General features: G+C 46.8%; 1 protein-coding gene and 1 long non-coding RNA gene across 8 annotated transcripts in view; one reads left to right on the top strand and one right to left on the bottom strand.

Moving 5' to 3' along the window:
* PALM2AKAP2 (PALM2 and AKAP2 fusion) overlaps positions 1-16948 on the bottom strand; it is a 463139-nt gene that overhangs the window by 44375 nt on the left and 401816 nt on the right. The window lies entirely within an intron of this gene.
* Positions 2788-7928, top strand: LOC311597710. Its single transcript, XR_014779326.1, has 4 exons — positions 2788-3091; positions 3540-3710; positions 4080-4132; positions 6892-7928. It is a non-coding gene; the product is annotated as an uncharacterized lncRNA (long non-coding RNA).

Here is a 16948-nt window from a genome sequence, read left to right as displayed (position 1 = left end):
ATGCATGGATGGATGGATGGATGCATGGATGGATGGATGGATGCATGGATGGATGGATGCATGGATGGATGAGTGGATGGATGGATGCATGGATGGATGGTATGGCTGCTTCTAAAGGGTTTAGGCTTTTATTATAGATATAAGGGAGAATGGAGGCAGAGGCAGAGACATCTAGAAGAGTCCAGACTGAATCTTGCAGGCAGACTGAACTGGCTGGCCATGAGGGGAGAGAGGGAAGGAGAGAGTGACCAAGAAGGCCAAGAGGCCAGGAAACTGAGAGGAACAGGGAACCAAGAGAGCCGGGGGCCAGGAGAGTGGCATAGGAAAACTGGCTGAGTATAGGGACCAGACGAGCTGCAGCAGGAGAGTTCATGGTAGTGGCGGGATCTGCCAAGCAGGAGGACCCTGTAACAGGTAGGGACTGAGGGATGCTGGGAGAACCTGGAGGCCAGGGTCAGCTTTGTTAATAGGCTCCTCCTTGGCTAGCCTATTGAGAAGGCTCAAAGCCTTCTGGGTTTGAGGCCACTCCATAGAGGACCAGGGGGAAGAACAACAGCATTTGGTGTGGGTAGAGGTACCTGACTGAAATGCAGCTGTTTCCCTGGCTTGTTCTTCCAGAATCAGACTCTACAACTACGTGAGTACCCTGGAGCAGTGTCCACAGTCTGAGGACACCCACCGGCTCCAGACCCTGCCTCCAGGTCCTGTCCACCTCATCCCCTGAAACTTCAGGACCGATCTGGAAAAATCCAGGGCCTAGCTGAGACTCTCTGGCTGCCTGCAAAGTGAGTCAGAAACCCAGGTCAGCTCAACAGGGTGATGAACTCATGTCCTTACTGAGAGACAAAGAACACCAAGTTTACAGTAAACTGGGTGGGAAAAGGACATCAGGGCTATACACTGGCCCCTGCAGGCGGCTGGTCTGAGAGCAATTTGTCCTGGTGACAGAGTAAACAGCCCATAGACTGCTAGCAGGTTTCCCCATGGCCTGTGAGTTTGCCAGCAACATAGACCTCTCAGGACTGTCCTGTGCACAAAGGTCAAGGAAGGAATATACGGAACGGATGGAGCCCATGCAGGGAGGCCTCCTTTGACAGAGAAGTTAAAGTCTTCTCTACAAATATTTACAACCGCTAAATGACATTTTTTTTTTTAATGTGCTGAACATTTGGGTATGTCAGGGAATTTCTTGCAGCCTTGGCCTAGTGCTACCAGAGCTCTTGGGGGAACTCTTGGGCCCTTTGGAATAATCAGAATCTTCTGCTGTGTGGCCAAAGGCATTTCAAGACATCACTTAACAGTCTTATGACTGCTAAGATGATGAGATGGGAAAATCACGCACCGAGGAATGCCACTGGTCTGCTTCAGAGGAACCGGCACCCTGGGTACAGTGTTCCAGATACTCAGGAGGCAGAAGCAGGAGGGTCCCCTGAGCCCAGGAGCCTGGGGCAGCCTGGGCAAGAGCAAAGCCCAGTGTCAAAGGAGACAAAGGATGAGGAACCAGAAGAGGATTTCCAGACCATTGTGAGGCACCCACTATGTAATCACACGTACCCTATTGCACTAGTGGGAGCTTTGTGGGAAAAATAATTTTAAATCCTCTCTATGCATAAGAGAAAACAGTCCTATCTTTAAAATGCCATTTCCCAAAGAGTAAGCATGCTTGCTGATATGCTAGTATACCAACGTGCACACTCATGGGCCTAGCTTGTGTCCTCCCCACAGATTCATATGCCACCTAATACCCAGAAGCCTGGCTTATGACTTGAGCCATCACAAATAACATTAGCAATAATAACAATAGCAACAGGAGTATTCACAGAGTTTAAGTGGGGTCATAAGGGTGGGTCTCAATCCAGGGAGAACAGGGGAAATTCAGACAGAGCGGTGTGGAGCCACACAGAGATGATAGCCACTCATCAGCCAGGGAAATGGGCCCGAAAAGGAGGCTTCCCTGAACCCTCAGAAAGAACCAACCAGGGAGACACCCTGCCTGCACTTCTGATCTCTACAACTACGGTAGCATAAATATCTGCTGCTTAGCTATTGAAGGTGGTGCCTTGTCAGTGTAACTCCAAAGCAATTCACACATAGGCATGCTCATGAACACTCTCTTTCTCTCTCTCTCTCTCTCTCTCTCTCTCTCTCTCTCTCTCTCTCTCTCTCTCTCGGGTTATTCAGACAATACGTACACACTGCCCAGCTGCACAAAGAGACCAGAGCTTTAAAAAATAAAATAAAAAGTCAGTGGCAAACTCACTGTTTATGAAATGGTTTATCCTCAGAGGTAAAGTGAGAAATGAAACTGGCTAGCAGGGTTTAGGTTTTAGAAGTATAAACTGAGATGACCCACGGATGATTGCAGTCCCGCAGATACCCTGTCATGGTTGCGTGTCCTCTGGCCATCCCCAGCATAGACCCTGAGCCTGGAGGGTTGGGTATTCTGAGTTTATAGAAAAAAATTTAGACTGTCACTTTAATTCTTCAAGTGTGAAAAGCCCAATCTTAGCTGGACATGGTGGCTCATGCCTGTAATCCCAGGACACAGGGAAGCAGAAGTAGGCTGATCTTTATGAGTTCAAGGTCAGCTTGGTCTACAAAGGGAGTCCAGGAAAGGCAAGGCTACACAGAGAAACCCTGTCTCAAAAAAAAAATAAGGCAAAACAAAACAAAAACTAGTCTTGAGGGACCCTTGCACTGGGGAAAAGGAAGCCATCTGTTTGACTGGTGGTTATTTTTTTTTTTGAAAAGAGGCTAAAGGTAGGGGCTGGTTTACTCTGCCTCACAGTTCTAGGGTATAGCCCATCAGGGTTGAAAAGTCAGGGTGGCAGGATTAGATGGCAGCTGCTTGTATTGGGTCCACAGTCAGAAAGCAAAGGGCTGGTGTTCAGTTTGTTTTCTTCTTTTCATTCAGTCTAAGTCCCCAGCCCATGGGTTTGTGCCACCCACACTGAGGGTAAGCTTTCATACCTCAAGCCCAACCAATGTCCTGAGAGGTTTGTCTCCTAGGTGATTCAAGATCCCATCAAGTTGACAGTCTATGTAACCATTAGAGTTGAGAAGCAAAGCGCAAAATTTGAAGACCCAAGAGGTAAGTTTAAAGACAGCCAATACCAGCTGGGTGTGGTGGCACATGCCTGGGATCCCAGCACTTAGAGAGGCAGAGACAGAGGCAGGTGGATATCTGTGAGTTCAAAGCCAGCCTGGTCTACAAGGGGAGTCCAGGACAGCCAACGCTACACACACCACATCCCCCCCCCACACACACACATCTGTCTCACTGGTGGGGGGGGCATGATGACACAACAGCCAATACCTGCAAGCATCTATTTGCATAACTACATGTGCTAGGTGGGTGCTATATTCCCTTAGACACCTTCTAGCTAATCTTTCATTAGATAGAAATTCTTATCCTCTATAGAGAGAAAAACCCAGCTCATGGTGGCCAACAGGCCTCAGAGCCATAAAGCTAGTCAATACCAGAGCTTTACAGGGCTAGAGTCTACAGCTCAAGCCATTTGATGGCTCTGCCTCTGCAGGCTACCGCTGGGGAGGGAGGTAGATGCAGGAAGTACCCCGAGCTACCAAAGAGGAAGCAAGAAGAGCATCTTTAAAGCAACAGCAATACCAGCAACAAGCTTGGCCTGTTGTGGTCCCTCCCCCGCCCTGGGAGTCAACGTTTTCTAATCTGTAAAAACAAGAGAAACAAGGTAAGTCCACAAAATTCCCTCCACAATTCTGCAATATCAGCATGAACAGGGGGGCAAAGGTGAGATCATCTGGTGTAGGCAGAAAGGGAGGGGGAGGGGGAAGGCTGGGGATACTTTTATCAAGAAAGTTGGGTCCCTGGAAGAAAGAGGAGCTCCATCTTGGACACACCCCTTGGCAGAGCTTGGTCACTCCGATGGAAGGACTTTATTCCGCTCCCTGCAAACATTCCATTTATAATGGGTACAAGTCACCAAGACCTTACTATATAAGTTCTTAAATTTTCATATGTACACATTAACTCCTGATAACAGCGGCTCTCTTTGGAGTAGAAACCCAGGTAACCCTCTTTTCTCCATCTTTCACTACAGTGACTGGATTTTCACGTCTGCATCTACACATCGCCTTCAGAAAGAAGGATTAGGTACGTCAGAACACAGACAGAGCCAGGTAGTGTTACACACACATCTGTGATGTGCACACTTGGGAGGTGCAGAGGAGATGGTCGGAAGGAGCTTGCAGTGAGTGTGAATTCATGATTCTGCTGCCTCCACCTCCCAAGTTCTGGTAATGTAGTCACCTGCTACACACCTGGCTCAGTGTGTGTGTGTGTGTGTGTGTGTGTGTGTGTGTGTGTGTGTGTGTGTTTATTACACATATGTAAGAGTCTGTGGCATGTATCTGATCAATATCCACAGACAGGAAGGACGGGGTGCCAAAGCATGCACACAGAGGCCAGGGAGCCTGGAGACTCTCTAGTCTCCGAGACACACCTGCAGCGCTGGGGTTACAGGTCTGAGGGGCCACACTAGCTGCTTCGTGGGTGCTATGAATTGGACTCGGGTCCTCACCCTTGCACCACAGCTTTCCTATTCAATGAGCCATTTCCCCACCCTCTCAGCCTCTGTTTTATGACTCACTTCTCCAACCATGAGGCCCTGACTCAGGGTGAACCAATGTTATCCCAGCTTGGCCTTCTGTCCAGTAAATTCTTGAGTATGTCCCATTGGTAGGAGCAGACTCTCCTCTCTCCACAGCTGCCTGACAATGTAATTTCCCTTCTTCATGGGAGATAAGCAACTGGGGCTGCAAGCACACATTTCCCTTTCATGAGCTGCCTTTTCCCAGAAAAAAAAAAATTGTGCAATACTCTGTGAGGAACTGAATTCTTTGCTGGGAGGCAAATGTCACAGAATTTAATTTTATGAACTATGTCACAGACTGTCTTCGGAAACCCCCACCGATAAGCTTCCCAAGATCTGAACAGCCAAATAAAGATTTGGAGGCAGAATTTGTTATTCTAAATAATAGCCTTTGGCTGGCACAGTGGCACACATGTGTGAAATTGGCACTCAGCAGGCTGAGGCTAAAGGATTCAAGGCCAGCCTAGCCTACAAAGTGAGGCTCAAAACAAAATGGCAGTTTCCCTACTCCTTCTCCATTCAAAAGAGGTAAATCAATCTAGTAACTTCCTTATTCACCTAAAACATACACAAATATACACACCCTACACCCATATATGCACACACCACACACACACATATATATATATATATACACACACCCCACACCCCACACATACACACATCACACCACACCACACACATACATACATATATACACACAGATACCACACCACACACACATATATACACATATACTACACACACCCGTACAAATACACATACACCACATGAACACATACTACCCACCCAAGTTCATTGATTTAAAGTCAACTATTTCTGTAAAATATGTCAAAGCTTTGAGTGAACTTTCAAAAATAGTGTCTTGGGCTCGCTCATGTCATGCCTTCTATTAATGCTCTCAGTATTTAATGAGAACCCAGGAACTGAGGGTGACTGACACTGCACTCAAGGCAACCCCAAACCCAGGACTAAGTAAGTGTCAGTCCTGACTATACCATTTGGTTCCTGGCCCTCAGCAGGGCCTGAGGGTCTGGGGCCAGCAGGAGGACACAGAGGGGAGGACAAATGGGAAACAGATCAGGCAGGAAGTAATAAACTAAGCCTTAGGCAGCGCTCTTAGTTCTAGAGAAGAGAATACCATACAGGCGCTTTTGAAGCAACAGAGCTGGTACATCTGGGAAGCACCCAACAGTAGGTTAGCCACTGATCATAAGGGAATGAGTAGAAGCCTCTAGAAGGGTTAGACTTCCCTGTAGTGTTTGCCACCAGGAACATGAGCATCTTCAGCCAGAACTGCTGCCTGCTTGGTGAGTTTGTCTGTTTGCTTTTGTTTTCTGGGGGGTTTTCTTGTTGGGTGGGGGTTCTGTTGTTGTTGTTGGTTAGTTGGTTGGTTTCTTGTTTTTGTTTGTTTGTTTGTTTGGCTTGGTTTGGTTTGGTTTTGAAAGACAGGGTTTTTCTGTGTAGCCTTGGCTGTCCTAGACTCACTTTGTAGACCAGGCTGACCTCACAGAGATCCCCTTGCCTCTGCCTCTGCCTCTAGCCTCACCATTCCCCCACACACACACCCCGCCAGCCCCAGTACTGGGGTTAAAGGTGTGCACCACCACCACCTAGCTCTTCCTGCCTACTCGGAATCCTTACGTTTCTTCTTCTCCAGCTGGGCATGGTGGTGCACACCTTTAATCGCAGCACTCGGAAGGCAGAGGCAGGCGGATCACTGTGAGTTCGAAGCCAGCCTAGTCTACAAAGCAAGTCCAGGACAGCCAAGACTACACAGAGAAACTCTGTCTTGAAAAACAAACAAGAACAACAACAACAACAACAACAACAACAAAAAACCTTTCTTCTTCTCCATGTAGCCTTGGCTGTCCTGGATTTGCTTTGTGGACCAGGCTGGCCTTGAATTCACAGAGATCTGCCTGCCTCTGCCTCCCAGGTGTGCCGTAAGTTTCTTCAAAGCACAAAGTATTTGGAGGGAAGCCAACAGATCTCAGGTCAAAGTCACCGAAGTCCAGATGTCCAAACTGGTTCACGTCTGTAATCCCCACACTGTGGAGGTTGAGGCAGGAAGATTACCCTGAGTTCGAGGCCAGCTTGAACTACATAGTGAATGTAGGTACAAACCAGGCCCTCCCAAGTTTTCTGACATCCATTTTCACGATGTAAACCAAAGGCATTGTCTATAAGGGTACCTTTATAGTTTAAGATCTTGTTCTTGACCTTGAAAACCTGACTCTGGTTCCGGTTCCATTTCCAGGTTCGGGGGAACACCTAGGAACTTGCCTCTTGTCCACAGTTCTGCTCTTCAGAGTACAAGTGGATCGGCTCTGACAGAGCAGCCCCTGTGAAGCTCAGGCAGCCAACTCTGAGGGGCAGCTGAGAGATAGCCACCTCCTTCCAACGATGCCCTTATGGCCCCCCAAGGCCAGGAAGGAACCTCTGGAGCACAAGAAAGGCGGGACTGGCAGACAACCAAAAACAGAGGGGCGGGAGCCTCGGAGAGCCATGGAAACAATGTGGCCCTTCCCTTAGCGTTCCTCATGTCAGCAGAACTTAACCCTATCTGCTCTTTTTTCATTTTGTTACTTTTTTATGGTTTATTATTTTATGTGTGCATTGGTGCTTTGCTTGCACATATGTCCGCATGAGGGTGCTGAATCCCCTAGATCTGGAGTTACAGTTGTGAGCTGCCTTATGGGCACTAGGACTCGAACCTGGGTCCTCTAGAAGAGTAGCCAGTGCTCTTAACCACTAAGCCATCTCTCTATTCTCCCTGCTCTGGTGTATAGGTCACCTCAATGTCCTGCCTGGCCACGGGATCACCGCAGCAGAGCTCTGTAGTTAAGAGCTAAATGGTCACACAGACTGTGGAAACAGGGTTAAGTTCTGAGGACCGGAAGCAAGGATTGGGGGTCCCTGTGTTAGCTGATGCGGGCTTTGCTTGATCCTGTTCACTGACTTGTGCCCCTTTGATCTGGGGTCACCTGCTGATGGTCTAGTACGTTTCCAGGTAAAATGATGCAGTGGAAGAAGCACAGGTCTGCAAGACAGAAGGGCGTTGTCTGCACCTCTGATATCTCCCGCTCACGGGGTGAGACCCGTGCCAAGGCTATGCTCCTTGGCATTTGGATGTGTCCTCTGGTAGATGGGTTTAAGACTCTGTTGTAGGGGCTAGCGAGGGAGCTTGGTCCCTAGAACCCAGGGTGGAAGAAGAACCAACTCCTGACATTTGTCCTCTAACCTCTGAGTACTCACCATGCAATGAGCACCAATACACGTACACACACGTACACACACACACACACACACACACACACACACACACACATCATATTTTTTTTTTAATTTAGAATTATAGTTCTGAGTTGAGTCATATTTCCTCAAGTCCATATCTAACTAGAATTTCGGATCGTTACCTTATATGGAAACAGGGTCTCTGCAGATGTAATGTGCTACCATGAGGTCATACTGGGTGAAGGTGGTTCTCACAGCAAAGACAGGCGTCTTTGTAAGAAGAGATGACACAGCGATCCTCAGTGGAAGGCTCCATGTGAAAATGGACTACTGTGTCACATATCTTTAAGCCACAGTCATCAGCTACACCAGCAGCTCAGGAAGATACAGGGAGCAGTCTCCCTCGGAGGCCCCAGGAGCAGCCCACCTGTCCTGCTTCATTTCCTCCTGGGCTAGTAGCGTGCGCATGCGCACACACACACTCTCACACATACACACACACACACACACACACACACACACACACACACACACTGCGTCACTGTAAGTCAGTGCCATTGGGATGGCTTGTTAGTGCAAGAAAAGCTAACAAGCATGCTGACCTTATAAGGCCATCTCAAGGATGACTTAAACCACTCATGACTAGGAAACGTCAGGCCATCAGCATGAGGCCCTCAAGCATAAAGTGCCTCCTGGTCTTCATGCATAGTTCTAAAGCCAGACAGAGCAAAGGAATACATGAGAGACAGGGCTCCCCAACACAGCGACCACTGCAGCCTTCCCAACTACCTAGGTGGAGCAGAAGCCTGCGGGACAGCTGAATGAAAAGGCCAGTATACAAAGAGAGCTGGTCTGGAACTAGTGATGAGGGGCGTGTTCCCGTCAACCCAGAGAGGAACGGAACATACAAGCCCAGCGTCCCCAAAGGTCTTGGCCAAGGCTGATGATCTGGTGATCGGAACCTTTATTATCTGTGACACGCCCAACACCAGCCACGACTTTCAAGAACAATCACATCAATTCCTTAGAACAAGCCCAAGAACCAGTAGTTTTGTTTTTTTTTTTTAAGTAATTTGTTTCTTTTCTTTTCTTTTTCCAAGACAGGGTTTCTCTGTGTAGCCCTGGCTGTCCTGTAACTTGCTCTGTAGACCAGGCTGACCTCGAACTCACAGAGAATGCCCCCCCTTTATCACCATACCAGGCTTGAAGCCAATATTCTTGTGACTGTTTTATGGCTCATGAAAGCGAAGCTGTTGTATCTAGCTAGCTGTTTGTTCATTATTTAGCAGCACTAGGAACTGAACCTAAGGCCTCATGAACAGTAGGCAAGTGCTTTACCACAGAACTGTATACTCAAGCGCTCGTTTTACGGTTTTTGTTTTTAAGATAAAGTCTCACTATGTTAAGTTGCCCAGGCTGGCCTTGAATTTATGATCCTCCTTTTTTGGGCCTCTTTAGTAGCAGGGATTGCAGGTTTGTTCCATCCAGCTCAGTACAGAGAATTTTCTTGTTTAAAGACCCCAGAAGAATGAATAGTGAAGCTGGAGGCAAGGCATCGTGCCCAGGTAGGGGAGGGGAGGCAGGCGGGTGGGGGGGGGGGAGGGGGCAGGGGGGGCGGGGAGGCAGGCGGGGGGGGGGGGGGGGGCGGATGAGCACAGACCTTTGGCCACTAACTCGTTTAAATGTAAAAGTAGAAACTAGAGCAAACTTGAGGCTCAAGTAACAACAAGCAGACAGGCTGCTGGATCCCTTTTCTCCTTCCACCAAGCCTGGCTGCAAAATAGGACACTGTGCTGTACAAGACCCTGCTTCCCGCATCTAAGCCCCTCAAACAACACATTGGACCAACTTGTAACACAGCATTCCCATCACACCCTGTCGAGTATTAGAAGCAGTCTAGAAGAGATTTAACACAGAAGGCAAATCCTCTGTCATTGTACATAAGGGGCTTGATTTTGGTATGGGTGTAAGTGTGGGGTTGAGAAATCAGTGATCCATGGACACAGAGCTATATACAAAAAGTGATCCCTATGATACCGCCTTTTACTCTGTGTGTTTGTGTGTGTGTGTGTGTGTGTGTGTGTGTGTGTGTGTATGCGAGTATGCATGTGTGCATGCATTTTCTGGATATTGGCATTATAGAAAACAAATGGACTTGGGAGGCAGAGGCAAGCGTATCACTGTGAGTTCGAGGCCAGCCTGGTCTACAAAAGTGAGTCCAGGACAGTCAAAGCTACACAGAGAAACCGTGTCTCAAAAACAAAACAAAACAAAACAAAAAAACAAAAAAGAAAAGAAAAGAAACGGCACAGGTAGGAATGATGGAACAGGCATTGGCCTGCACAGTCTGGGCACTCTGCGAGCCTTCGGCATGCACTGTCAATCGATTCTTCTAGCAGCTTGGTAAGGTGTGCTCATCCCCGTTTCCAGATGAAGACACTGAAGCTCAGAGCAGAAATGATTTGCCCCAAAAGACACAAACGCAAATCCTGGCAGAGCAGAGAGAGCTTGGCTCTTGCAGAGGACCCCGGTTCAGAAGCTAGCCACAACGTGTGGCCTTACAACCTTCTGAAACTCTAGTTCCTTAGGGATCCAATGCCGTGGGCAGCAGGCACATGTGTGGCACAGAGTCATACACACAGGCAAAAGGCTCATAAAAAATAAACCTTTTTTTTTTTTAAAGGAGGGAACTTTAATCCTGACACTTGGGAGGCACAGTTAGGATCTCTATGAGTTCCAGGCCAGTGTGATCTCCATAGTGACCTGTCAAAGCTACAATGTGAAACCTTGTCCCCAAAACAGAAAGAACAAACCGGAGGACCAACAAGATGGCTCACTGGGTAAAGGTACTTGTAGCCAAACTTGATTACCTCAGTTCCACTCCTAAGAAACCCAGGGTAGGAGAAAACTGATCTCCCACACGGTGGCACATACAGTCCCACACAAACAAACAAATGGGATTTAAAAGAAAAAATGTACAGGAGACCCTTCAGGGCACCTCAGTTAGGCTTGGCCACCAACCCTCAGGATGCCTGGCATTCTCTGTCTCCCCTAACACTCTAGGTGAGTGAGTTTTCTCCAGCTGAGTGGTTGGAATTCTCCAAATAGTGGAGGAGCCTCTCCCAAGAATGTCTGTTTGTCATGTACACAGGTTCTCGCACAATAGCTAAGATCTTGGAACAGCCAGGCCTTTCCGGATATGGACCTCTCCCCAAACAAGGACAGAGAAGGGGGGGGGGTTTGCGGGTGAGGGGGGATCTAAGAACAGGAAATTGCAGTGGCAGGGCTAGTGGGGTTTTGATGTCTCAGGAACACAACATACAAACAGTTCAAGCTGTGAGATACTGGGTGGTTGTGGGGACTAAACAGGTGACCTCAGCCAAAATGTTGCTTTGATGTATAGACTTCCTGCCTTACACTGGCTCAACTTGGGGTTTTGTACTCTGTGTGTGTGTGTGTGTGTGTGTGTGTGTGTGTGTGTGTTGCTCAAACCTAGAGCTTGAGCTACATCCATAGCCCATTTTTAATTTTTTTTTTTTAATTTAAAGACAGGGTCTTGATAAATAACCTAGACTATATAACCCAGGGAGGTCTTGACCATTTCCTGCCTCAGCCTCCATCCCAAAGAGCTGAGATTACAGGCCTGCCTGCGCCTGCAGCCCTAGCAGAATGCTTTACTTTTCCAAGGTGTAAATGCGAATGGCACTCAGCAAAAAAGCCACTTTGCACTCTGAATTCCCCACCCCAACCCAGGTCGGACTCTGCCAGACCTGCCTTACACAATGTAAGGAATCTTACATATCCAGGAATGGAATTTTTAGATGGTATAGGTTTTTTTTTCTTTCTATCTTTCTTTGAATCTAGACTTAAACCAACCAAACAAACAAAACAACCAACTCCCCACCCTTTGAACAGGAATTACGGAGCAACTACCCCTTTCAAAGGTTACCTCCTTTCCAGAATCATCTTCTCTCTGGCCCCTCCCTTCTGCTCCTAGGTAAAGTCATTAAGGCTTTGCACAGGGAGCAGACCTGCTCCCCTCTGATGCATCCTGGTGACATGGCCTAATGGCAACCTGCAGTTCTTTCTAGAAAGTCTGCCAAGCTAGGGTAGATGGTCCCCGAGGACAGTTCGCTTTTGCAAATGTTATCATCGGTCATAGTCACCCACTGTCACCTAGGGCTCAGAAGGCCTCTTCCGAGACTTCGCATTTCCTTGAAGTCTTGAAATCCCCAAACCTGACCATAACCTTTAACCTCTGGAGATTTCTGAAGTCTTAATAATTCTGCAATCTTTCAAATTACACGTCAATGACTACAATTATTAAATAGGTTTTTTTTTTAGGATTGTTTTTGAGCCCCCACGAAAAAAAAAAAGCTCTATGTTAGACTTTTCTCCTAGCACTACATACTTAAGTCTATCAATGGTGTTGGGAGAGTGGAGGGGGTGTGAGTTTTATATACTTTTTTTTAAAGATCTATTTATTTATTTATACAGTATTTTGCACAAATGTGTGCCTGCACACCAGAAGAGGGCACCAGATCTCAATGTAGATGGTTATGAGCCACCATGTGGTTGCTGGGAATTGAACTCAGGACCTTTGGAAGAATAAACAATGCTCTTAACCTCTGAGCCATCTCTCCAGCCCAAGTTTTATATACTTTTAAAAACTAAACTGTAGTGCAGAGCTGGAGAAGTGATTCAGTGGTTAAGCATACTGGTTGCTCTTCCGGAGGACCTAGGTTCAAATCCCTGTACGTGCATGGCAGTTCACAAGTGTCTCTAATTGCAGCTCCAGGGGATTTGACACCCTCCCACCCTACAGGCAAATCACCAATGTACATAAGATAAAAACAAGTACATCATTAAAAAAAAAACTTATGCAATATAAAGCATCCTGCATGCTATTTTAAGCATTTAAGATATTCAACCCAGTAGTGTCAGACAGGAGAGTGCGGTAACTGGCACTGTTTCCCAAACACATGTTCACCACGCAAACCCAAAACTCTGCGCTCAGGAAGGGTCATGACTTCTGAAACCACCTATGAGGTTAATGGGATATAGAATCTGGGCAATTGAATTTATTGCCCCACAAACATGGAGAATGATCGACAGTAAAAAATTATTTGAATGCGTTATTGTCTTGGCTCAACAAGCCACTTCCCAAACACCAGTATGGAACACTTGTCATTATTTAAGGCACCTGAAAGCAGAAAGCAAACCAAAACAAAAGCCATTTTATTTACTTAACTTGCAGTTCTTAAGCACATACACATGCATCTAATTTGCATTGTGTTTAACTAAGCAGTAGTGGTATTTCAAAACACCATCACAAAATAGACAGCTGTCCTCTTTAAAAGGAAAAAAAGGAAGGAAGGAAAGAAAGAAAGAAAGAAAGAAAGAAAGAAAGAAAGAAAGAAAGAAAGAAAGAAAGCTAACAACATAACAGAATTATACCGAACAATTTTGAGGTAAGTGAAATGGCTGCTTATTTTGAAAGGAAACTTTGGTGTTTTCTGCCAGCCTCCAAGGATCAGGAAGATCCATTCTAAAAACCCACTTTTAAGCCAAGTAACTAGAATGCTTTCACATCATTGTAACCATCCAGCTTGGGTGGAGATTAAGTCCCTACAGAAGACTATGTCCCCAGATAATGTCAGCAGTGCTAACAATTTAGAGATAATCCCTTCCTTGAGAAGTCAATTTTCAGTTTACCCTACGCTTGGGTTAATTGATGATTTACTTTCCATTAGGAAACCCCTGCACTTCAAAACACTGTTACTGATAGATGGTTGGGAGGGTGGCTCCTTCACCCCAGGGGCTAATTGCTGGAGACAGCAGTTCTTGGGTTAACAGACAGGCCATTTACTTCAGAACACAAATGGAGATGCAGTTCCTGGGTCTTTGGTGGAGGCATGTGCCCACACATGGCATCCAAGTGTGTGCACACACAGAAGGTACCACGGAGTCTTTGCCCTCCAGACCTCTCAGATCACTCACAGCAGGCACTCTGTCCCCTCTTTCCTGACATAGGATGGTGATGCTGACGCTGAGACAGGTTCAGGGTCTCTCCATATGCCTGAAATGTAGGAACTGCTCTGGGTCAGGACCAACACTGAGCATTCATTCCACTCTCTTCCCAAGAATACCCTCCTCGGTGTACAGTTAGCAAGAGACTCTCTTCCCTTTGTCTCATCCTTTGCAGCCTTCCCCCTCCCCTTTCCCAACCTCCCTCCCCCGCTATACTCCCCCCCCCCCCCACGCTTGGTCCAGCACCATTCCACCATCCCCAAACTAGCTTTCCTAGGATAAAAACTCTGTCTACACTTTTGGCCTCTGGTTATGATCTCCCTGACTGTAGTAAAAAAAAAATCTTATCATGTGGGGATCAGGGTTATGACTCTACCAACACCCCAGGGGTCATCATAACAAGGTTTCCAAGGTGCTGGACCCATTTTCCTCTTCCAAACCAGACTGCATTACATTTGCCGGGAAAGCTAACACTCCTCGTCAATGCCAAAGAATGCAGAGGCAACCACTTAATAGCTGCTTAAACAATTAAGGCTGTTGGGTCATGTAATGATGTCTATAATCATAGGGTGGGGCGAGGGTGGGAATTATGTCCCTGGATTGCTTGCTTTATTGGCAGGTGCTTCCTATAGCACATTTTACTCTAAAAGGATTTGGAAAGGGCCAGGATGTAGCTCAGTTGGTAGAGTGCTTGCCTGGTATACACAAAGCCTTGGATTCCACCCCCAGGATACATGAACTAAGCAAGGATGGTTCCTGCCTGTAGGTAGAGGCAGGCAGGGCCTCTATTAGACGTTTATGGTCATCCTCTCCTCAGTTACACAGTGAGTTTGAGCCTAGGATACATGAGACCCTGGAGAGAAAGGGGGTGGGTTGGGGGGCAGGGGAGGGGAGCAAATAGCAAATGTAAGATGACTCTAAAACAGTGATGGAAGCCGGGTGTGGTGTCTCTCGCCTTTAAATCCTAGCACTCGGGAGGCAGAGGCAGGAGAGTTTCTGTGAGTTCCAGGCCAGCCAGAGTTGCAGCATTAAAAATAATAATAAAACAGTGATGGAAATATAGGAGAGAGGAGGAGAGAGACTTCTCCTTCAGGAAGGAACAGGAGAATGGAGTCACACTTAGATAGCCCCATTAGCTCTGTAGGTTATCAGGGGTCTTGGACTTACTAAGTTATAGTCCCCACTAAATAAATAGACTTTATTGAAAGTTAGCTGCTAATTCGTCTTTCCCTCTAGCTCTTCTTGCAGCCGAAGATGACCTTGAACTCGAGCCCTCCTGCTTCAGCTCCCACCACCCAAGTGCAGGAATTACGAGTGTGTGTCACCACACTCAGCTGACATATGTATATAGATACACACATATACACAGTATGTGGGTACATACTGTGAGTTCCTTAAATCAACAGGCACCTGGTGTTTCGCTTCATTTGGTTTCTATTGTAAAAACAGGTCTCACTGCCAGGGTGTGTGATACAGATCTTTAATTCCAGCACCCAGGAAACAGAGGCAGGCAGGTATCTGTGAGCTGGAGGGCAGCCAGGGCTACAAAGCGAGACTCTGTTTCAACAACAACAACAACAACTCACAGGCTGGCTTCAACTCACAGAGAGCCTCCTGCACCAGCCTCCCCACCCAGTTTTGAAATTAAGGATGTGTATTTGATCTGATGTTAACATCAAAACCTGACCAGAATTTCTGAAAAGGTTATGGCTTCTGGCAAAAAACCTAATGGTCTGAGTTTGACCCCTGGACCCCCACATTGAGGTGGACAGAAGAGACTCCACAAAATTGTCCTTTGACTTCCACATATGTGCCATGGTTGAGAGCCAGTCATCAGCCACCACTCCCCCATGACTGCCAAACACACATGTATACACACAAAGATAACATTTTAAAGCTAGAGGTCAGCCTGGGCTACAAGAGACCCCTGTTGAGGAAGAAGAAGAGGAGAAAAAGGAAGGAAGGAAAGAAGAATTAGCAGCTAATGTTCAATAACGTCTATTTATTTGGGAGGGCTATAACTTAGTAAGTCCAAGACCCCTGATAACCTACAAAGCTAATGGGGTGACTCCATTCCCCTGTTCCTTCCTGAAGAAGTCTCTCTCCTCCCCTCTCCTATATTTCCATCACTGTTTTATTATTTTTTTAAATATACATACATACATATCTTCCATTAAGTACCTTAAAGTTAATTTAATTTTCAAGTGGGTTCAACAAAGCCACCCAAATTAGAGTGTTGTGGGTGGCAGAGGTTATGGGGCCAAGGCTGGCCTCTACCTCTATGCCTAGCCTCAGCTGGCAGTGCTGGAATTGTAGGCATGCATCAGCCATGGGAGAGCAACCCAACGTTAAGTAGTAATGGAGCAAGCGTTCTGAAGCTCTAATTGGATGCTGTGTTTGTTATGTGGCAGAGCTGCCTCAGGGCACAACTGTGCCACAGATTTTGTTCTATGAGCTCTTTCTTGGTTTCATGAAGCCAGTGGCTTTCTCCTAAGAGAATCTAGAAGAAGACATAAGATACTTGGGTATTTAAGCCTCTAATTTATTAGTCCTCAAGATAAAGTCTTCTGAAAACCAACCCGCTGCCAGGTACCCAGGGCCTGCCTCAATTCATAGTTTGGAAGGGATCACAGCCTGGCTCCATCTACCAGCTTCTTTTATAAAACAGGCCGTGCTTTACTGGCTGATGCCATAAATAATCTAAGAGTCTGTGATATCAGGAACATGAGAGAATTTCTCAGTCTGTAAACGAAAGCCTCAATATAGTCTCGGGTCACACAAGACAAACCTGAATTTCTGTGGTACCAGAGAGTCAAAAGCCTACTACTCTTTTGTCTATAGAAGTACACAGAGAAGCATAGTTTGAGGTCAAAACACATGAACCATGTTCACCTGCCTCCGGTGAGTTGGGCGGGGAGCACATTCCGGCCAAGCAGAAGAGTCAGGTTTTGAAATTTGTTCCGTTCCACATCTGTGAGCTTTGGCAGTTTGCTATCTCGACTCTGCCTGCTTGGAATTCCTAAGCAGGCTCTGCTCATCCCAAATATTTG

Source organism: Acomys minous (genome assembly GCF_964271855.1).
Source record: "Acomys minous genome assembly, chromosome: 1".
NCBI lineage: Eukaryota > Metazoa > Chordata > Mammalia > Rodentia > Muridae > Acomys > Acomys minous.
Note: the sequence above shows the minus strand (reverse complement) of the source record. Positions and strands in the feature narration are given on the sequence as shown.